Genomic DNA, 23,621 nt, shown 5'->3' with positions numbered 1-23,621 from the left:
ACTCAGACCACATAAATAAAAGCACATTGGAAAAAGAATCATGAAAAGTAATTACCTTATACAAGTAACTGCTTCTGCAAAGCAAACTTCAGTCACAACCACCCAAAAAAGGTCACTCTCTTTACCCTGAAAACAAAAAGAAAAAAAAAAACTGAATGAGACCATGAATAAATAAGAGTGCAAGCGAGCACGTCGACAGCATTTTCATTGGCATCATGTTAGGCATGAGCAAACATAAGTAAATAAAAAAAAAAAAAAACACAAATAAACCCAATTGTTTTTAGTGGTGAATGAGAGTTAATAAAAAAACAGTATGACACAGGACAATTGCTTATCAGTACCAGCCAGTGCTAGTCTCTTAAAATCACAAGAATAACACAGGCATTTTTGGAAAGGAGTGGACACAGCTTGTATTCACAAAAAAATGAAAAGAAAACTTGTCAACCTCCAAAATGATTCTGGTTGATAATTTGACTCACGGTGGGCCTCACGATTAAAAAAAATGAATAGCTTCTGTAATTTTTCACTGTAACCAGCATCACAGCTAAAGGGTAGTTTATCTTTTTCTATTTTATTTTTAAATCATAAAAAAAGTTTATCAAACTTTAACAAATAAACACAACATCAGTAGCGGTGCTCGCATTGGTTCAGTGATTCTCAAACTGTGTGCCGCAGCACGCTAGATATGCAGGTGTGCCATGGGATATTTTGGGGAGTCGTCAGCAAAGACTAACAACAGTCAGACCGTCAGACCCACGGGGGCCAAGGTGGGAGGACTTGATGGCAGTCTGCAAGTGTTGGAGTGCAGCCTGATATGCAGCGCCCGCCGGAAAATTGGATCACCGAGAGGAAATGACGCAACTAATTTTCAAAGCATGTGCGGTAGTCCATAGAGAGGCTGCAACGCACCTTTCTCAAGCTCTCAGAGAACGCGAGCCCTGTACCAACCTCACCAGCACCATGGAAGCACCTTCTGTATATGATGTGCCTGTATACTTCCTCCCTCATGTCAGTTGATTCTTTTATTAAATGTAAAAGATACTACTATACATAGAGTCTTAGCCTAGGTTTACACTGCTGCAGGATTGAAGTCATGCGAGTTCAGCGGAACTCACACAATTTCGTACCCGCATGTCAGTCTGACTTCCGGAGCAATTTCAGAGACATCTGTGTGGGTTCCTGCACAGATGTCTATTGAAATTGCACCCGAAGTTGCCAAAAGTAGTACAGAAACTACTTTTGGGAATCGGTGTGGCGTTCCAAAGTTGGCATCGCACCGATTCAGAAGGTGCTATTGCCAGCAACAGCCATGTGTTAGTAAAACCAAACATATCATCACAATTACTTTGTCAATCCAGGTGGATTATACCTTGTATTTTCAGGACAAATGGGGCTTTCATTTGGTAGTAAATAGTTGTGGATATTTCCTTTTTTTCTTTTTCTTTTTTTTTAATTTACAAACACTTTTTTTTTACTGCAAGGACATTGTATATTTCTCCATTCACTGAAAGAAAAAAACACAGAAGTGTGATTCACAGTGATTGATCACTGTGGTACCCAATCAGAGGATACCACAGCGATCGGGTGACCCAGAATCAGGAGATCCGGGTCCCGATCGTTAGTACGGGGCCTGGGCTTTTATGAGGTGAGATCCCTTTGTGCTGGGAGGGCGCCATGCAGCGCACTCCCAGCACAAAGGGAGAAAAACATATATGCAGTCTCACGTAAAAAAAGCCCAGTGCAGTGAGGCTGCATATATGTGTTATATTGGCGTGAAGTGGGTTAAGAATGACTTCTGCCACATTTGTGATTTCTCCTAGCAAGATCCCTTATAAAAGAAAATCATTGTAAAAAATAGGGAAAAGGGAATGTTAGCATGCAATGTTTATGTATTTTTGTATAACATCAGTATAAGTATTTAGTAGATATATATTCTTCAGCCAGTCGATAGCAGTGTTTATAGGTTTGTAGCTGCATCTATGGTATGCTCTATGTCTTTTCCCTGAATAAAGTTCCTGATTCCTGCCTGCAGTTAAGCAGCAAAGCCCATGTGGACTGTGCACTGTCTGTTCTGTAATGCTATTTACAGTATTTCTAACAGGGAAGGACAGCAGAGAAGAAATTAGGATAGTGTATCAACCTAGGCCTGCTCACCAGATGTAAGCATAGGAGGAAGCAGCTGCCATTAGGAAGAGACACCTGGGTAGGGAGGTAGTTGTACCTTAGATTTTATTTTTTGCTAAATAAACAAATAAAGACCGAAATGTTTTTTTTGAAAAAGTAGTAGTTTGTAAATTTTGCAAACAGGTAATTTTTCTACCTTCACTGAAGTGAGCAAATAAGGCTTCACTGATGGGCACTGATAGGCTGCACTGAAGGGCACTTATTGGCAGCACTGGTGAGCACTCTTGGGAGTGCCCTGATTATCACTGTACAGGTCCATTTTAGAGAAGCCAGCTAGCAGCATGAGGAAAGGAGTGCCGACAACCATCATTCTATTTAGCTGCTGATTAGCTCTTTATCTCAATCTGTGATCAGCAGTGTCCTCCAGACACTGATCACAGAACGCGCAGCCCAAGCCCGCAGCAGGCATGGCTGGCACCATCACAGTAGGCCATCATATGATGACCTCCCAGAACTAACTGGCTGTGCTGTAGCCATCATTCGGCTACAGCACGGTCGACAAGTGGTTAACAAGTCCAAACTATTTCGATCACTAACATTTGTGGCCGCTGTGTGCACTGTCTAAACTATATGTAGCTGAGGCCACATACAGTATACAGCTCTATGTTCTTCCTGTCTCGCACTCGGAACAAAATAGTGTTGGTCTGAGTGTCAGTCAGCCATTCATAAGCAGTTTTCTATTCTATCAATTAATACAAAGCTTCCTCTGATTGGCTGAGCCAGAGACTGTGACATCATCAACCAGCCTCTCTGATAGAATACAAAGCTGCCCATGAATGGCTGAGCACCACTCGGAAAGGTCTCATCTCACACAAGAAACACAGTGCTGTATTATCATTCAATCATTATACAGGATTTATATAGCGCTGACAGTTTGCTCAGCACTTTACAATGTTAGGGCAAACAGTACAATTACAATAAAATTCAATATAGGAGGAATCAGAGGGCCCTGCTCGTTAGAACTTACAATCTAAGAGGGAGGGTCAAGGGATACAAAAGGGCAAAGGGGGATGATCTAATAAAGAAAATGAAAGTACAGTTATTACATGGAGGCAGGATAGGCTTCTCTGAAGAGAAAAGTTTTCAGGGATTGCCTAAAAGTGGATAAAGTGGAAGATAGTCTGACAGATTGGGGTAGGGAATTCCAGAGAATGGGGGAGGCTCGGGAGAAGTCCTGGAGGTGAGTATGGAAGGTGGGGATGAGGATGCTGGAGAGCAGGAGGGCTTGGGAGGAACAAAGAGGACGATTAGGTTGGTATTTTGAGACTAGGCTAGTGAAGTAGCTGGGGACAGAGTTGTGGATGGCTTTGTAAGTTATTGTTCATATTCAGAATTTAAGTTGTTGGGTGAGTGGCAGCCAATGGAGGGATTGGCAGAGAGGGGTAGCAGACACGGAGCGGTTTGTAAGGTGGATGAGTCTGCCAGCCGCATTCATCATGGACTGAAGGGGGATAGCCTATTTAAAGGTAAGCCAATGAGGAGGGAGTTGCAGTAGTCGAGGCGAGAGATAACCAGGGAGTGAATCAGGAGCTTTGTAGTTTCATTGGTTAGAAAGGGACTTAGTTTGGAGATGTTGCAGAGATTGAGGTGGCAAGTTTTAGAAAGGGATTGGATCTGGGGCAAAAGGAGTTGCAAATCCAGTATAACACCTAGCACCCTGGCATGTGGGGATGAGTGGACGGTTGTACCATTGCTCTAGACAGAGAAGTCAGGGGAAGAGGAATGTGAGGGAGACAATATTATGGGCTCAGTTTTGGACAAGTTAAGTTGGAGAAAGTGGTATGACTTCCATACAGATATGTCTGTTAGTAAGTTAATAATGTGTGAGGAGACTGATGGAGTGAGCTGAGGGGTGGAGAAACAGATTTGGGTGTCATCAGTGTAGAAACAATATTGGAAGCCATGGGAGGCTATCAGTTGACCCAGGAAAGAGGTGTAGATTGAAAAAAAAAGGAGAGGTCCAAGAACAGAACCTTGGCGGACCCCGACTGAGAAAGGAAGAAGAGAGGAGGAAGTAACATTGTAGGTGACACTGAAGGTGCGGTGGGATCGTAAGGGTGAGAGCCAGTTTAGAGCACAGTCACAGAAACCAAACGGAGAAAAGTTTGAGGAAGAGGGGGTGGTCAACCGTATTAAAGGCAGCCGAAAAGTCCAGAAGTAGAAGTACAGAATAGTGTCCGTTGGTTTTTGCTGTTAGTAAGTAATTTGTGAGTTTTAAAAGCAGTTTCTATGGAGTGTTGAGGGCAAAATCCAGACTGAAGGGGATCAACAAGATTATTCTTAATGAGGTGGTCATTTAGTTGGTTAGAGCATTGGGGAAGATGGCAGAAGAGAGGAAAAGAGTGAATATGTGGGTTAGAGAGTGTAGGATAGAGCCAGAGGGTGACCGTAGTATTTGAGAGGAAATAGGGTCCAGGGGACAGGTGGATAGGTGGGCATTGGAAATGAGTTTAGAAACTTTGTCTATAGTAGCAAGTTTGAATAAAGGGAGTGTTAATTGTACCTGTTGATATGGAGTGTTAGGTGGGGGAGATATCTGTAGAGTGGAGATTTTATCACAAATTGATACTGTATGTAGCCTCGGCTACAAATAGTTTAGCCAGCTTGGCCAAAACAAATTTTTTAAATTGAAAATAAAGCTGAAGATCGGCTTTAGGGCACCCTAACTGATGCCTGTTTGGTATAGCTTTTAGCTGCCAATATGTTCTTGAGAATGATTTAGAAGCCCATGAGTTTACCTCCCATGCTTTACCATAACAAGAGGAAAATATGAGAAAACCAACTGGGGAAAAAGGCAAACTGGTGAGAACTGGAGGATGATGGAAGTAAAAATGCCAACCTATAAGATAATAATCATGTGAAAGCCCCTACACACACCCATCGGTTAAAATGTGTCACCATGACCTTATCACCAAAATGATAAAAGGTAACCACATGACACGCAGCCACAACGAGGACAGAAAAAGACAAAACCGGAGGAGTCAACAGCAGAGCATAAGCTACACAGGTAGTATAGAATATAAAGCTGAACTCCAGTAAAACAGATAAATAAGTAGATAAAAACACATATATGGGAGCTGTTTTAAATGCCAAAGGATTTGCATTTCTGTCAATCCAGGCCACAGATTTATATGTTTCTACCACATAGCACAGCCCTGTCTAGCAGGGCAGGAGACCTGATTTTTTGCCTGCTGCTGTTGAGTAACACTTACAGGTCTCGTCTCTCGCCTGTCTGTGATTGTACAGCAGACTAATAAGCTCATCTCTCCATCACTTTCCTCTTCTATTAGCATGTCCATTGCTACTATATAAACAATAAAATACAACTGACTGGCTTATTGTGGTGCTTCTTCCTCTCCTGGACTGAGCTCTGCTGTACATGGGATTGCAAAAGGCAAATATTTATTTCAGGTATTTATATAGTGCTGTCAATTTATGCAGTGCTTTACATATACATTCACATCAGTCCCTGCCTGTGAGGAGCTTACAACTTAAGGTCCCTAACACATTCATACATACTAGGGCCAATTTAGACAGGATCTGATTAACCTACCAGCATGTCTTTGGAGTGTGGTGGGAAGCTGGGGTACCTGGAGGAGGCCCATGCAGGCACAGGGAGAACATGCAAACAACAGGCAGATGGTGTTGTGGTTGGGATTCAAACCAGCGACCCTTTTTGATGCTAGGTGAAGGTGCTGCCCACTACACCACTGTGTTGCCCAATAATATTAGCTCAAATTAAGGTTCTTACACCGATTGTATTTTTTTTTAAATGGCTTTATTAATGAATTCTAAAAATATATGAATACAGAGCTGCAATCATGTGTGTCTTTTATAGCTGCCTGAAGTTCAGCTTTAATTACAGCATACAGTTTCCACTCCACCTTGCAGTATTTCTTCATTAGCTTCTGCACACCAGAGATTCGGTATTCTGCACTTTCCAAACACAGTACTTTGTGGTGACTGTCTATAGAATTTCACAGAAAAAAAAAACATAACCACAAAACATGGTTTAATAGTTCCCAGACTACCCGTCCTTCGCATTCACTGCTGTATTATTTTTAGACGTTCACTGCGCAACAGGCCTACATCAAAGAAGGTCTGGTAGGTGTTAAACCATGGGAAATTGCAGAAATTATTTCAGGCATGACTTATGGTGTCCTTGTAAAACAGGTCATGTAGTATTAATAATAGTAATGATCATCTTAAACCTACCCTTGATTGTCTCCTCAGCTCTCAGTGTTGCCACAAAATGCCCGGAGTGAATTCAGACATATAAAGCTTACAGAGTTCATTTTGCTGCTCGCTTGTTCTTCAACAGAGTAGCCACTGCTATGATGATTCCTGGGGTGATATATTAAAATAGGGCCACTCTACTCTAGGGTCAGCTGGTATGGACCAGCTAGCTTTTGTATGCTCTAAACCAGGGGTGTCAAACTCAATTTCATTGTAAGTAGTATGGTTGCCCTTAAAGGGCCGGTTGTATATGTGAGGCCGCGTACACACGGGCGGATTGTCTGCCCAACTTAGTCCGCTGAACCGTGTTTCAGCGGACAATCCGCTCGTGTGTGGGCTTCAGCGGACTTTTTCAGCGGACAGTCTGACGGACTAAGTCTTTCGGAATTTCCGTAATTTTGTCCGTCCAAACTTGGTTTTCTCCGTCCAAACTTGGTTTCAGCGGACAGTCCGCTCGTGTGTAGGCAAGTTGGACGGACTAAGTATGGCGCATGCTCAGAAAGGATTTACACGGCCGAAGGTTGCATTGCAGTGTATTGGACGATCGTATTTCTAGTCCCGTCGTACGTGCTGTATACGTCATCGCGCAAGCTTTCAGCGGACTGTCTGTTCATCGTGTGTGGTCAAGTCCGTTCATTCAAAAGTTGAACGGACTGTCTGTCGGATTGTCTGACGAACTTAGTTGGGCAGACAATCCGCCCGTGTGTACGTGGCCTAAGACTATCTAATATCTACCACAGGGGTAGGCAACCTTTCAGAGGTTAAGATCTACATGTGGACAACATGTAGGAATAGGAAATCAAATATCCCTGGCGGGGGGCGGGGGGCTGGGGCACTGATGCTGCCCTTTAAATGAAATATAGCATTCAATAAAAACACATAGGGGGTTATTTACGAAAGGCAAATCCACTTTGCACTGCAAGTGCACTTTATAGTGCACTGAAAGTGCATTTGGAAGTGCAGTAGCTCTAAATCTAATGCCACGTACACGCGACCGGACTTTCCGGCAGACTAGGTCCGATGGTCTTCCCGACTGACTTTCCGAACTAACGGACTTGGACACACACAATCACACCAAAGTCCGACAGATTAGAACGTGATGACGCATGACTGGACTAGAATAAGGAAGTTCATAGCCAGTAGCCAATAGCTGTCCTAGCGTCGGTTTTCCGTCCGTCAGACAGGCATACGCACAAAAGGATTTCTCGATAGGAACTGGTTCTGGCGGAGTACCGGCGTAAAAATTTGAAACATGTTCTATTTCTAGAGTCCGTCTGATTTTTAGACAGCAAAGGTCTGATGAAGCCCACACACGATCAAATTGTCTGGCGGATTCGTTCCGTCGGACCTTTGCTGATGAAAAGTCCGGTCGTGTGTACACAGGGTAGATCTGAAATGAGTGGAAGCTCTGCTGATTTTTATCATCCAATCATGTGCAAGCTAAAATGCTTTTTTTTTTTTTTTTTTTCCTTGCATGTCCCCCTCATATCTACAGCAACTGCATTTCCAAGTGCACTTTCAGTGCAAAGCGGATTTTCCTTTAGTAAATAACCCCCATAGTGTGTCACAGTAGTGTCTTCTGCCCCTGCTTCAAATCACTCCTCCCCCCCCCACCACAGTAGTATCCTCTGCCATCCCCTCCCCACAGCAGTGTCCTCTGCCACCTTTAACATAATCCCTAGTAATATACTATGCCCCCCACTGTAGTGTCCTCTGCCCCCCCCCCCCCGCCCCACACACACACACACACACGGTAGTGTTCTCTGACCCTTCCACACATGGTAGTGTCTTCTGACCCCCCGACAGTAGTGTCCTGTGCCCCCCTACTAAAGCAGTGTCCTTTGCCTCCCTCCCTCCATTGTAGTGCCCTCTGCTCCCCATAGCAGTGTCCTCTGCACCCCCCCCCACTCACAGTAGTCTCTGCTTCCCCCCTCTGTAGTGCCCCCATAGCAGTGTCCTCTGCAGCCCCCTACCCCCCTACACTAGTTTCCTCTGCCCCCCGTTGTGCCCTCTGCTAGCCCATAGTAAGGTCTTCTGCACCTCCCCCCATAGCAGTGTCCTCTCCTCTGCCCCCCCTGCATAGCACTATCTTTTGTTTCAGTTCCCCCCCCCAGTAGTGTCCTCTGCCCCTCTATAGCTGTTTCCCCTGTTGCTCCCAACACACAGCTTTAGGTAGTTCTCTCCTACCTTACAGCACTTACTTACATGACAGAGGAGTTGAGAGGCTGCACAGAGCTGGATGGTCAATCATCTGCTAGTTAACTTGCAAAGTTAACCAAACTAGCTCCCGATCCTGCCCTCCATCTAGCATGGCTTTGCCTCTCGCTCCTCTCTGCTAGTGAAGATCAATGCCGGTGGAGACAGGGGGAAGCATCGGCACAGCCCTGATCGAGATCTACCTGTTGGCTTTCCCAGAGATTGACAGGTAGTTTGCGATTGACGGGTTGCCGACCCTGGCTCTATTATATTAAAAAATTGTGTCTGCATTTGATTATTACTAGTTTTAGTAATAAATTAATAACAAGTGTAGGGTTCAGGGGTGTGCTATAAACAGAGTGCAGTCTCAGGGGTGCCCTATGTGCAGAGTTCAGGGGTGCACTACCTACAGAGTGCAAGGTTTAGGGGTGTGCTACGTACGGAGTGCAGAGTTCAGGAGTGTGTTACGTACAGAGTTCAGGAATGCCTTATGTACAGAGTGCAGTGTTCAGGGGTGCACTATGTCGCAGCACAGGCTGTCCACATCTCATTTTTACCCTGCCTCCTCAGCTCTGACCTCTGCACCACTCTCACCCATCCCTCACCTCTGCACATATATCCCTCCACACCTCCACAGCCCTCATCCCACCCAACAATCCCCCTTCTCCTCTCTCCTACTTTGCTCGGCTCTATTATTTCCCTATGCAGGTGGCACTAGTACCAGTGTAGGTGGCTCTGCCTCGCTTGCAGTGAGATCATTCTGTCAGAGATCTGTCCCCGCCATGCCCCACTGCGAGTGAGTGCAGGTATCTGTTATATCTGGGAGCCACTGAAAGCAAAACTGTCCTTGTAAGCACAGAAGGTTTCTGTGTTTACAAATGACAACAGGAGTGGAGAGTGAGCTCTGGAGATGTGGAATAGAGTTCCACCATATTCTGGCTGCAAAACTGGGTGCGAAGACACATGACAAGGCCTAGAGGGCCGTATTCGGTCCATGGGTCTTGTGTTTGACATGTGTATGTGTTCTAACATATGCTAGAAGAGAGAAATGGTCAGCCTTTGGAAAGCTGGTTTAGGCAATGGTTCCATGTTCTTGTTGCTCTCTTTATATGCTGGACATACACAAATTCGGTTTGTTTTAACTAGTTTACCATCATAAAATGATTAGACAAATCAAGTGCACCTATTTTTACTGATTCCATTGAAACCACAAAGCATTCTAAACCAGCCTGTCTCAAACTGTTATCCCCAAAGGATCCCCCAAAATAATTTCCACGTCTCAAGGAACCCATGCTTAAATCACTTCATCAAAGGTCAATGAAAAAATGCCCATTATACTGGTGGTCAGAGAGAAGACCCTGGTGCATGGGGCTCTGGTGTTTAGCTACAAGAGAAAGGCACAGGTTCATTGTCCAGCCCTGCTGTCAGCAGCCTGTCAAAGTCTATGAGAGGCTGACAGCCGCTGTGACTGGAACAAGGCTGGATGGTACACCTAGCTGTACATAGGTTTAATGCAGTATGCAATAAGGGACAAATGCCTGGAACTCAACAAGTCTGCATTTCAGGCACCTCTTATAAGCAGCTAAAAAGATCATTGGTGTCATGCTGTTGGCTCTGCCAAGTGGCATTAGCTCTGGAACTATGCAGGTACCATCAAATGGGAGGTCAATCAACCACAGCCCAAGGAACTTCTATCAATCTATATAGGAGTACTAGGATTCCAAAAAACTCAGGTTGAGAATGGCCGATCCAACCTGTTGGTGGTAGATTGCCTTGATCTTTTTGATCTACAAAGCATTACTGAAGCCTTTTTTTTCCCTTTAGAATACAATATTAGGATGTTGGGAAAACGACAGCAAAAAAGGCTTGATCCAGCCAACAAACTGGCTTTATAAATATAATGGCATTTTCCAGTACACAGTCCACCGCTGTTTAAAATAGAAACCTAGCTTTGACTAAAATACTCTCCTTCAACCAGCTGTCCTCTGCAGATCCTCTTCACCACTAGATATTGCCAACACACCTTTAAGTCAGAGGTCACCAAAAGTGCCCCAAGGGCGGGATAAGGGATAGTAAATGGCCCCAGTTTGGAGACCACTGCACTAAGTAAAGTGCTGTCATGGACTCCCCCTGGGGTTGTCAATTGACCAAACTGGACTTATAACTTATAACTGCACTTATGTGAGCCTTGTTAAAGTGATTGTAAAGGCACAAGGTTTTTTACCTTCTGTGTTCAGCAGCCCCCCCCCCCCGAGACCCCTCTCGATTCAACAATGTCCATGAGAGCCTTGCCTCTCTGGAGACTCGCACTAATGATTGGCTTTTGGCAGAAGTGGGAGACAATTACAGCCAGTAAGCCAATCAGGAGATGGAGGGGGCGGGCCGAGCCTCAGCTCAGAGTATGAATGGACACGCAAATCCGCGGGTCGGGAGCACATCTGCTTGAGTGCCCCCACAGGGCCAGGAGCGCCGGCAAGGGACCCGAGAAGAGGAGGATCCAGGCAGCTTGGTGCAAAACCACTGCACAGAGAAGGTGAGTATAACATGTTTTTTTTTTTTTAATATCACTTTAAGTGCAGGAGTAACTGATGTCCCACCACAGAAGAGGAAGGACCTTTGAAGTCACCAGACCAATCAGAGAAAACAATATATGGTGGAGTTCTGGTGTAAAGTGAGGCTTTGCTTTGTCTTCTCCAAGTGTGGAGGAGCATGTGACTAACACCACTACCTCCACCGAGCAGTGCTGATACTTGGTTAATGGCCACTTAAGCACTAGCACCATCACATGCAGTTGGGGAGAGAACACTCAGCCCTGTATAATCTCTGATAAGGATCAAGTTGCCGTCGGAAAACAAAGCAATGGGGCAGAAATCAGCTGTGGGGGAAGCCTTTAAGTGAACAAGTAAAGCACCCACTCACGTAAAAAGGTGATTGTAAAGTCTCCTTTTTTTTCAATAAAAATACCAAACATGTTATACTTACCTGCTCTGTTGCAGTGCATTTGCACAGAGTAGCCCAAATCCTCCTCTTCCCAGGTCCCTCTTCTGTGTTCCTGGCCCAACCCTCCTGTCGAGTGCCCCTACAGCAAGCAGGCACCCGAGCCAAGTCACAGCTCCCTGTGTCCATTTAAGCACGGAGCTCTGGACCAGCCCCGACCCCTATCTCTTTAGATTGGCTGACTGAATTTGATTAACAGCAGTGGGAGTCAATGGTGCTGCTGCTGTGCCTCAGCCAATCAGGAGGGAGAGAATGGCCCAGACACTTGTGGACATCACTGGACAGAGATGGGGCTCCAATAAGTATTAGGGGGGCTGAGGAGTCTGTTGCACACAGAAGGCTTTTTTTCTTAATGCATAGAATGCAATAAGATAAAAAAAACTTCTGCCTTTACAACTCCTTTAAGCTTAACTCCAGGCTTACCTTCAGTCTTGCACAATTGTATAGCCTCCTCGCCTATATTGAATAGACCTACTTTGATTTCACTGGCCACTGTGAGCTTCTCACAATTTACATTAGAAGTTGCAGCAAATCAGATCAGCCCACCTCCTTTCCTGGCTGAAAGGATGTCCATCATCATCTAGCACTTTACTCTTAAACTTGACTGTCTCTGGCCCGTCTCTTTCATTCATTGGATTTCAATTCTTTCAATCATGGAGGCTCAGCGTCACAAGGGAAGCTGGTATACAAATACAGTTTAACTATGAACATTCACTCCTACAAACTAACATCCACCCATCAAGGCCTTTTGATATTTGCAGAACTCCTCTCAAGAACCATTCCACTGCTTGTATCAGGGATGAGGGCTCCTAAAGCCGTATTAACCACTTAAGTCCCGGACCATTTTCCAGCTAAAGGACCAGGCCCCTTTATGCGATTTGGCACTGCGTCGCTTTAACTGACAATTGCGATGTGGCTCCCAAACAAAATTGGCGTCCTTTTTTTCCCACAAATAGCATATTTTATTTTGGTGGTATTTGATCACCTCTGCGGTTTTTATTTTTTGCGCTAGAAACCAAAATAGAGCGACAATTTTGAAAAAAATTCAATATTTTTTATTTTTTGCTATAATAAATATCCCCAAAAAATATATAAAAAAACATATTTTTTTCCTCAGTTTAGGCCGATACGTATTCTTCTACATATTTTTGGTAAAAAAAAAAAATCGCAATAAGCGTTTATTGATTGGTTTGCACAAAAGTTATAGCATCTACAAAATACGGGATAGTTTTATGGCATTTTTACTAGTAATGGCGGCGATCAGCGATTTTTATTGTAATTGCGACATTACGGTGGACACGTCGGACAATTTTGACACATTTTTGGGACCATTAGCATTAATACAGCGATCAGTGCGATTAAAAATGCACTGATTACTGTAATAATGTCACTGGCAGTGAAGGGGTTAACCACTAGGGGGCAATGTAGGAGTTAAGTGTGTGTGTTTTTTTACTGTTGGGGGGCGTAGCGTGGCATGTGACGTCACTGATCGTCATTCCCTATAACAGGGAACAGACGATCAGTGACAGCTACACTAGGAAGCACGAGGAGAGGTTTGTTTACACTTACTTCTCCTCGTTCTTCAGCTCTGTGACCCGATCGCGGGACACTGGCGCTGATCGGGTCCACGGGTCCCGCTGCCACAGTCACGGAGCTCAGGACCGGGCCGCGAGTGCCCCGCCGGGGGCGCGTGCTGGGCTCTTAAAGGGCAACATACCTGTACGTGCTTGTGCCCAGCCGTGCCATTCTGCGATGTACATCGGCGCGAGGCGGTCCTTAAGTGGTTAAACACAAAACCAAAATTGTATTATAATGCAGCTTACCAATCATTAGATGTGGTGGCTGCATTCATTTTCTTTCTTTGTTTTTTTGGGGCTTTTTCATTCTGTTTTCACCTAGTGATCTGAGATAAAGGTTTTACATGAATAAATAAAAGCTAATTATTTTATTCAGCCTGCCAGTGTTATATAGTTTGTTTCATCCCTGTAATTGATACATTCTGCTAGAGAGCTTTTGAAAAACAACCAACTTATTGGCTTGATTACCAGACGAAAGTAGAAAAAAAAAAAAGCTTAATAAAGAAAACTAATGTAGTCATCACATCGAAGAGTGAGTAAGCTGCAATATAATAAACATTTGCTTTTGGGTTTAATACCGCTTTAAGAGGAGTACTGAGACAGGGTGCTTTGATGTTTTCAGGAAGCTATGTATGGCACCCTACCAGCCTCACCCGCCATGACATGCCTGCATTGCATAGGGAAGCATAGTTACCTGGTGATGACATCACTGGAATTTAATAAGGTATGTCAAGAAAACAGAAATCTAGAAATGTCATTAGCATGTTGATGAGAAGGAAAGAAAGGACTAGGAAAACTGGATAAACTTCAGCTTTGACCCCAAAAATCTCACCAATAGTCCTGGAGCGATATAAGAAACTGCCAGTTAGTGTAGTTCCCCGCCATCTAACAAAAAACAGAAATATCTGTGTTTTTGGCTAGGCTTTAAAAACAGAACAAAACTAATAGGATTTCCTAAATATGTCCTTGCATGCTACGAAAAAAACAGGCCCTCTTTTACAAAGGGACCGGTTAAGCATCAGTTGCACTCGACTTCATCGTGTGAAACATCCAATTTCACGTGCGGAATCAGTTGACACAGGCAGAGTGTGTTAAATTCCCAAACAATGCGCTTTTTCACTTCTGCCTTCCAAGAGATGTTATTATGAAAATGTCCTATAAACTGATTTATGTTTATCTATCGTACGCCTTCAATTTTCTGCATGTTTAGCAGACAAACCTGTGGTTTCTACTTTGCATTGCAGATCTGATCGTCTCTAGCATATACGGAGCGCTAGTGGGCCGTGTTAAATTTTAATCTGGAAAGAAAAAAAAAAAAAGAAAACTGCTGAAACGGGCTACTTTAAATTAAGTTACATATTTGTGCTATGTTTTTCATAACACATCAGGTAGTGAGGGGGAGAAGAGGACGAGGGTTTTATGTGAAAAAAAAAAAAATAATAATAATATTATTGCTGCCTCTTTATATACGGAGGAAGTTTTGCTTAAAGTCTGACTCCGCTGCCCTAGAAATATGTGATGTGATAAGGTTAGGGAAGAAAATATTTTGTGGTCAGTATAAACTAGTTCTTTTCCTTAAAGTGATATTAAGCCATCTTTTTTAAAGCAATTGTAGCAGCTGATTTAATCCCTTACTGAGTATGCAGCTTCTTTTTTTTTAAAGTGGTTGTAAAGGCTGAAGGTTTTTTACCTTTATGTAATCTATGCATGAAGGTAAAAAAAAAAACTTCTGTGTGCTGCTCCCCCCAGCCCCCGCTAATACTCATCTGAGCTCCCTCTCGATCCAGCGATGTGTACAGGAAGACTCCGTGGTCCCGGGTCTCGGGTCTCTCTCTCCTCATTGGGTGAGACACATTGGCTCCCACTGGCTCCCACTGCTGTCAATCACAGCCATTGAGTCAATGAGGAGAGAGCAGGTGGCGGGTAAGTATGACATGATTGTTTTTTTAAACCAAACCTTTAAATAGCACTTTAATCCTTGTCTATGTCCCCGTTTCAGATGGTGCCATGGCGATTGCCCAGGATTCCTGTTTCAGGGTGGCTCCTTTCCCTTGCAGGATCCTAAGGAGCCACCCTTGTATGCAGGAACTAAATTTGTGTCTCCCTACACTGCGTGCACCAATAGAGACACACAGTCCCATAGCCATGCTCCTCCCTCCTCCTCCTCACCCCTCCCTTCTCCAAGCTAACAGACTGGCTGGAGACTGCGCTGTCCACTGTTATCTCTTTCCTGTGAAAACTGGAAGTTCAGGGAAGCAACACAGAGAGAGCAGGAACCAACAGCTTTGAAAGCTGTAAACTACAAGTGCTGGGGTAAGAATTAAAAAAAAAAAAAAAATTACTGCAGAATGTTTATTTTATTGTGCTCAATGTGTTAAGCTAAAAACACATTGAGGGTTTAATACTACTTTAAATCAGAACTAAATAGCTGACTGAACGGTCTCCTCTCACTCTGCTTCCACACAGCCATCTTAAAAACTCCAGTGTAAGTGCATATACTTGGCTGGTGTCTTCCAGGTATCCAAGACCTGGCAGAGACTGGCAGTGCATATGTACACATGGGGGGGGGGGGGATTACTGCACATGAACACAAGCAATGATGCCCAATCTAGGCCGGGAATCCAGAAGTGCTGCTTCGCAGAACAAAAAAGTATAAGATGGTAAAAAATAGAATACAAAATGTTTAGCATTTGTATAAGAGGGAGGTATAGTGTAGTTCCATGTTAAGTTGTACAATACACCCAATAAAAGTTTTCCTTTTATTTTTCTTACTGCATATGTCTAGTGGTTTAACAGAATAGGTAACTCGCTCGTGGTTACATAGCTCCCAACTGTCCCTTATTTTGTTTGAGGGAATGTTCCTCCTCATTTGTCCCTCATTTAGGGCTGATCTATATAGTTGTATATAAAATCCACTATTTATTTTTCAAAAAGTGTACCCCAGTGCTAAACCTTTCATCCAGTTTCTAAATGTCTGCTTCGGTAAATTTCAAAAGCCAGTATAAAGGAATAGTAGTGGTAAAAAAAAAAAAAAAAAAAGCATTTGCTTAACTCATTTTTTTTTGTATAATCCTCCTTTAAGGAGGTATGGCATGGGGTGTGTTTTATGCCTACATACATTTGCTAATAGATGTCTCTCATCCCTATCGCAAAAAGTTGGGATTATGATAGCATAGGCTCTATAATACTATAACTATGGAGAGTATAACTTGGAATTTCTACTTCAGTAAAACAGTTCAGAAATCAGCTCCTCAAAAACAGCATCCCTCTAAGTGAAGTCCAGGGTAGTTCAGGTAACACCAGTGAAAATATTGAGTGATCCAAGGCCCAAAGATACAGGGGAGCCATCCCACTGGGCCTGGAATATTCTAGTAGAAATCAGGAAAGGGCTGTCCATAGTAGCTGGGTCTCCTGGGGAAGCTGTGCACTATTAGGCTGCCAGAACATCGGTTCTGACAGTGAAGGGCCACTCATCTGGCTGCAGATCACTTTTCCAGCTACTTCTGCCTCGTTAGGTGTGGCTTCTATAAGCTTCTGAGGGAAGGAAGCTGATGACTCTTTACTCCCTTGGAGTTGTGAGAAATGGATTTAAAGAGGCCTAAACCTGCATCTGAGAATGGTGAGTCAATGGGCACTACACTACAGTGGCAACAAGCAAAACTAAAGTGTTTTTAAGGCCATGTACTGAAAAGTAAAATGTATCATTAACTTACTTGATCACGTGTTTCGTTTTTTCCCCATGCCTTTTATTCTCAAAAATAAGAACTTGAAGACACATACAACAGTGGCGGCTATAGGGTGGCTCCATTGACTTGCAGGGTCTCCCTGAAGCCACCCTTACATGTGAGCTAAACTAAGCCTCCTCTGTGAACCATAGTTATTTTCTGCTCACCAGCTGCTGCATGTGCACATTGATCACTCCCCGATCAAAGCTTAGCAGCATGATCAGTAGGGGAAAGGAGGTCCAGAGATGCTGTAAAGAGTCACAAGACTCTCTACAGTTCAGGAAATGAAAAATCTTTTCTCCTTTGCTTTGTATAGTGGTGTATAAAGTTAAAAAGTAGCCCTGCTTGTAAAGCAGACCCCACAGTGCCCCCAGTATCATTAACCACATGGTAAAAGGGTAAAAGGGCATCATTATTCAGGAGTGCCTAAATACTGCCCAGACAAAAAGTTTTGTTGAGAACCTTTTTTCTTCTCTAGTTTTGATAAGCAAGACAGAAAGCAAACTGTTTACAAACTTGCTTACTGCATAACATAAAATCAATCTGTCAGGAAGTTAGATGAGGAACTCTGCTAAGTGTTATTTGCATCTACACTGACCACATAACACAATCCCAGCGCAAATTAAGAACAACAAAAGCCAGTTGTAGAAAATAACAATTCTTAGCTACCCATACTGTTAGCATTCAGCATTTAGACATGTAGAAGAGAGAAAATTTACAAAGGACCCCCACAGTATGACATAGCTGAGCAGGTTTGAGCCAGGATCAAAGTAGATGTAAATTCAATCAATAAAATCTCATAAACTAACATGTGAACCTTTTGTTTACAAGTTTAAATTAGTATTTTTCGCTAGAAAATTATAGAACCCCCAAACATTATATTTTTGTTTTTAACAGAGACCCTAGAGAATAAAATGGTGACCATTCCAAAATTTTATGTCACCCTTTAAGACCAGGCCTTTTTTTTTTAGATGTGGTGTTTACCTAGTTAAAAACATTTTTTTTGCTAGAAAATTACTTAGAACCCCCAAACATTATTCATTTTTTTCTAACACCCTAGAGAATAAAATGGCGGTCGTTGCAATACTTTTGTCACACTGTATTTGTGCAGCGGTCTTACAAGCACACTTTTTGAAAAAAAATACACTTTTTTTGAATTAAAAAATAAGACAGCAGTAAAGTTAGCCCAATTTTTTTTAGATTGTGAAATATAATGTTACGCCGAGTAAATTGATACCCAACATGTGACGCTTCAAAATTGCGCCCGCTCGTGGAATGGCGTCAAACTTTTACCCTTAAAAATCTCCATAGGCGACATTTAAAAAAATGTCTAGGGGAGGTCTAGGGCTAGAATTATTGCTCTCACTCTACCGATCGCGATACCTCACATGTATGGTTTTAACACCGTTTTCATATGCCGGCGCTATTCACGTATGCGTTCGCTTCTGCACGTGAGCTCGGCGGGACGGGGCTTATTTAAAAACATTTTGTTTTCTTATTTATTTTACCTTTTTTTTTTTTTTTTTTTTAAACAGTGTAAAAATAAAAAGTGTCACTTTTATTCCTAAAATATTTTAAACATTGTAAAATTATGTAAACATCCCCTGTAATAGATACAAAAAGCACGACAGGACCTCTTAAATATGAGACCGGGGTCAAAAAGACCTCACATCTCCTATTTACACTAAAATGCAATTAGAAAAAAAATGTCATTTAAAAAAATAAAATGGGTAGAAGTGACGTTATGACGTCGCTTTCACCCTGCAGTCATGGAGGCGGGTGGGGGCCATCTTCCCCTAACTCGTCTCCATGCACAGCATTGGGAAGGCTCCGGTAAGCGGCAGAGGGTACCAGATCGCGGCGGGAGGGGGGCCCCTCTCCCACCACCAATAAAAGTGATCTCGCTGCAAATCTTTTATCTTGTACCGGATGGCCGGCCAAACATGGGAATACCGGGGTTATGACAGCTGGCTACTGCCATAACAATGATATTCGTCCTCAAAGTAGGGATGTACACCTGTTACCTGTTTAGAGTTACAAAGGAGGTCTTGCTCTAGAATTATTGCACTCATTCCACTGATCACAGCGATACCTCACGTATGTGGTTTGAACACCGTTTACATATGCAGGTGCGTCTGCGTGTGAGCACAGAGGAATGGGAAGGAATGGAAGCTTTAAACTCTTTATTTGTACAACGTCCCTTTATTTTTTGATCACTGTAGGGGTCTGCTGGAGGATAAACTATCTCTTTATGCGGATGAAGCATTGCTGTACTTGGGAGATACTAATGGTTCTTTGCAAATTTTAATGGAAACCATTAATACATTTGGTGAATTTTCTTGATTTACCATAATTTGGTCTAAAGCTGTTCTTTTGCCCCTTGATCCACTGGTAGCACCCCTTAATGTAGGTGCCTCTCAAATTACTATTGTTAGCAGTGGTGATATCCCCGGACCCGTCTGAATACCTGAAGCTTAATCTAACACCCTTATTGGACAGACAACAAATTAAATGTCAAGGTTGGTATAAGCTACCATCGTCAGTGGTGGGGCGGGTAAATTTAATGAAGATGGTTTGAGCTCCACAGCTCTTATATATCTTCCATAACTCCCCTATATGGATAGCTGACAAATGGTTTAAACATATTGACTCCCAATTTCGTGATCTTATATGGAAGAAGAGACAGGCCCGTATTAGCTTGAATACCCTGCAATATGGTAAGGATAGGGGTGGACTGGCGGTTGAACACGCCAATATGTATTTTTTGGCAGCCCAATTACAACAATTCGCAGGTTGGGGACATGGGGGACACTGATGATCCTATTGTTTACTTAGTGTCTTTATCCTGCCCTACATTAACTGCTGGTTCCCATCTGGAGATGGATCTTCCGAGTATTCCCTCTTCTTCTCCAATGGCGATTCTGCTCAGGAAGTTTTGGTGAGCAGCCAGAGGAATGCTGTCCATCAATGGCCCTATGGAGTTTACCCCTTTATGGAATTATCCTAACTACCCTAAATTAGGTAAACTACGAGGATTTTCTTTCTGGAGGCAGAAGGGATTTGGTAGTTTAATCAGCTATACTCTGGTAGTACCCTCAAAACTTATGATCACTTATGTGTGGAATTTTCATTAACACACAAACAATTCTATCAATATCTCCAACTCAAGCACGCATTGCAGACCCAGACACCAACGCTTAACGTGTCTGTAGTCAATTCCCCGCTATTACAGGAAGTTCTGCAGGCGACCAGTTGCAGGGGCTTAATATCACGAGTGTACTCAGTATTGTTATCATTACCTCAGGATTTTGCTTTACTTAAATGTAAAACCCATTGGACTTCTGATATTGGAGATATGGCTGGACATCAATGGGATATGGCCCTGGAGTTGATTCCAGTGGTTTCGGTATAGGCCTCCCATAAACTCTCGCAATTATTCATTTTGCACAGAGCTTATTGCATGCTTGATAAACTATATGATTGTAGGGATTCTCCTCTATGTCTGAAATGTTCAGTTCATAGGGGAATTTATACACATGATCTGGCGATGTCCAAAACTTACAAGTCATTGGGCAGAGGACAGTGGGCTTATTGTTATCACAAATGTGGTTAAAAAGTTCAACCTTATTTAGCACACCTGGTTGGATAATTCTAGTCTTGCTCCTCCGCAGTTAGTGATGGATAGATTACTACGATTCTAGACCCACCTACTGCTACAGGGATTCTTTCTTGAGATTGGGACTTTCTTCATGTTCTATATCAGCATAGATAAAACATCATTCCGCGCAAATGTCCATAGACAAGCTCGGGTGGTTTTATTTGTTGGATTCATTTTTGTTAGTTTTATTACCTTTGTTGGGTGTGATTTTTGAGGGAACAAAAATGTTATATGAGCTATGTAATAGGTAACTGCTTCTTACAAAAGAGTCTGCAAAAGACTTGACACTGGGGACAGCATTTCCCCTTTCAGCAGGAAAACGATTCTAGACATACAGCCAGAGCTACAATATAATGGATAGATCAAAGCATATTCATGTGTTAGCCCTTGTACACGCGGTCGGAGATTCCAACAACCAAATCCGTCGGATTTTGTCCGAAACTGTTGTATACACACGGTCGGACAAAGTTGACGGAAAATCAGACGAGATGACGTTATTTCGTTACGACGGGACTATGTTCACACTAGTAGCCAATAGCTTTGGTGTAGGAATCTGATCTGAGCATGCGTGGCACTTTGTCCGATTGGAATTCTCTACACATGATCGGAGTATGTCCGATCGGAGCATTTTGTCAGAAAATATTTCCTGCAAGTTGGAAAAGTTGGTGCGACGGAAACAGTCCGATGCAGACCACACACAGTCGGAATAGCCGACAAAACGCTCTGATCGGACACATTCCGACGGAATCTCTGACCGCGTGTACAAGGGCTTAGAATGGTCCAGTCAAAGTAAAGACCTAAATCCAATTGAGAATCTTTGGCAAGACTTGAAAATTGCTGTTCATAGACGCTCTCCATCCAATCTGACAGAGCTTGAACTATTTTGCAAAGAAGAATGGGCAAAAATGTCACTCTCTAGATGTGCAAAGCTGGTAGAGATATACCCAAAAACACTTGCAGCTTTAATTGCAGTGAAAGGTGGTTCTACAAATTATTGACTCAGGGGGGCTGAATACAAATGCACGCCGCACTTTTCACATATTTGTAAAAAATGTTGAAAACCATTTATCATTTTCCTTCCACTTCACAATTATGCGCCACACTGGGATCTCCAAAATGTAATCTTTTTTCTCTCTCTTGTGGATAATTGGGTATATATTGTTTGTATGCATATGGATGGTTACTTATACCTACCAATATAATTTATATTCTCTGCTGGGTCACCATATAATTTGCATAAATAGTTGTTAAAACTGGCATTAGCACACCAATGTTATACCTTTTCCAATAGCTATGGTGTGCTCTCCACACTTGGGCCCATGTCCGTTGGTCTGATACATTGGGAGTGGGGTACGGCAAGCATTTGTTACTTACTATTATAATATACCATATCATATCTAACTATATGAATATTTGTTTTTGATGTGCTTTAGATACCAATGTTTGTGAAAATGATTGTTTATTCTCTATCCTTATAGCATGTGCCTAAGCTCCTGAAGAAGCGTTCAATATGCGCAACATGTAGCGCTGAGCTGATCTACAGCAGACCTCCTATAATTCTACGCTAAATCTGATGGAACAATAACAATGGAATTTGATCCTTGTTTTTTTTTAACAATAAGTAGCCCAGTGTTTTGTTTTTTATGGTTCAATAGGTGGTGTGTTAAGTGTATCAAGGCAGCATTGTTACACAATGGATAGCTAACGTTTTTAGCATTGTTCAATTGTAAATATGTTGTAATAAAATGTATTTAATTTTACTATGTTGTCATTGTGGTACCTATAAAGTCCATCATCCAAATCTCTTTTCCTTACACATCCAATGAGGCATTGTAAAACTCTGACATTCACAGACATGACTAGGCATGATGGGAATTGTAGTTCCTGAACAACTGGAGGGCCATAGTTTGGAGACCCCTGGTCTATCACATAAAATCCCAATAAAATACATTTACATTTTTGGTATGAATATGCTTCCTAAAGACGCTAACCTTTGTGAAACGTACATCGGAGAGGGGGATTCATCATTTCCGGGTTCTCTGAGATACCCATTTGGCTTTACCATCCAGAGCGAGGCTTGCACGCCATAGCCGGAGGAAACAGCCTTATGTGCACATGTTGTTAACACCTAGTGTCGGGAAACAGGCACATAAAATGTGAGTGCAATATTTACATTATTGTTTTTTGGTTTTTTTACCAATCGATGAGCTTACTACGCTATGAGACTTTTTACACTTCTCCTGTGAAGTCATTTTTACATCCTAGTTCTATCCTGAGAGAGCAGTGGAGAAGAGTGATGTCAGCAGTGGAACCAATCTGGCTTTCCAAATGTGTTTTTTGACCATCCTGTAAAAAAGGGGTCAAACACCTGTGGTGAGTTGCCATCTTTCCATTGAGCACCTGTGGTGAAAGAACTAGATGTCACCTGCATATAGGAGCAATCTGTTTGGTGTTGGGATCCATCACCTATGGACTTTATGTTTGCATATTATGTTACTGAATTTCATTTATGATTGCCGTTATGTATTTAGAACTTTGGATAATACGGTATATTCATTTTATGGTTTTTATTATTTGTATGAGCACCAAAGCGCCATTACCTTTACATTAGCACTATTTACCTTCAATCTGCTGATCGTCCTTCCTTCCTTCTGTGTTTACAAACATTCAGCCTATTCAAAATGTAGGAAAGTGATCTTTCTCTGTTGTGAATGGGCTGAATGTTTGTAAAAACTACTAATGTTTATACTTGTGATGCCTCTGAGTGGTTCACAATGACTAAAAGGTACAGAGCCACTCTGACTGGCTTTGTACATTGTGACTGGGAAATCAGTTGTCCAATGACAGTTTAGATCTCAGCTATTCACGGGTATACTTGGTGTGTTTTCTGAAGCACCGGGTTACAAACATCGCTCCAGAAATACTCATCCACCATTTTTTTTTACAATGGGGCAGAACATTGGTAGTTAAAGTGTATCTATAGCCAAAACTTTGTTTTTAATTTTAAATAGAGCAGGGGAGGATTACAAGTCCTGTAAGTTTTACTAC

The 23,621-nt window shown here is 42.6% G+C and overlaps 1 protein-coding gene across 14 annotated transcripts in view; it reads right to left on the bottom strand.

The window, feature by feature from the left end:
• The window catches only part of FOXP1 (forkhead box P1), a 1,079,246-nt gene that overhangs the window by 597,935 nt on the left and 457,690 nt on the right, over positions 1–23,621 (bottom strand). For all 14 annotated transcript variants that reach the window (XM_077451838.1, XM_077451836.1, XM_077451844.1 and 11 more), the window contains one exon: positions 56–126. The gene's annotated coding sequence lies outside the window, so the exon portion shown is untranslated. The remainder of the gene's footprint in view (positions 1–55; positions 127–23,621) is intronic.

Source organism: Lithobates pipiens, unplaced genomic scaffold (assembly GCF_037356315.1).
Source record: "Lithobates pipiens isolate NorthernLeopardFrog02 unplaced genomic scaffold, aLitPip1_a1.2 Scaffold_23, whole genome shotgun sequence".
Taxonomy (NCBI): Eukaryota; Metazoa; Chordata; class Amphibia; order Anura; family Ranidae; genus Lithobates; species Lithobates pipiens.
This window is presented reverse-complemented; position numbering and strand designations above follow the sequence as displayed.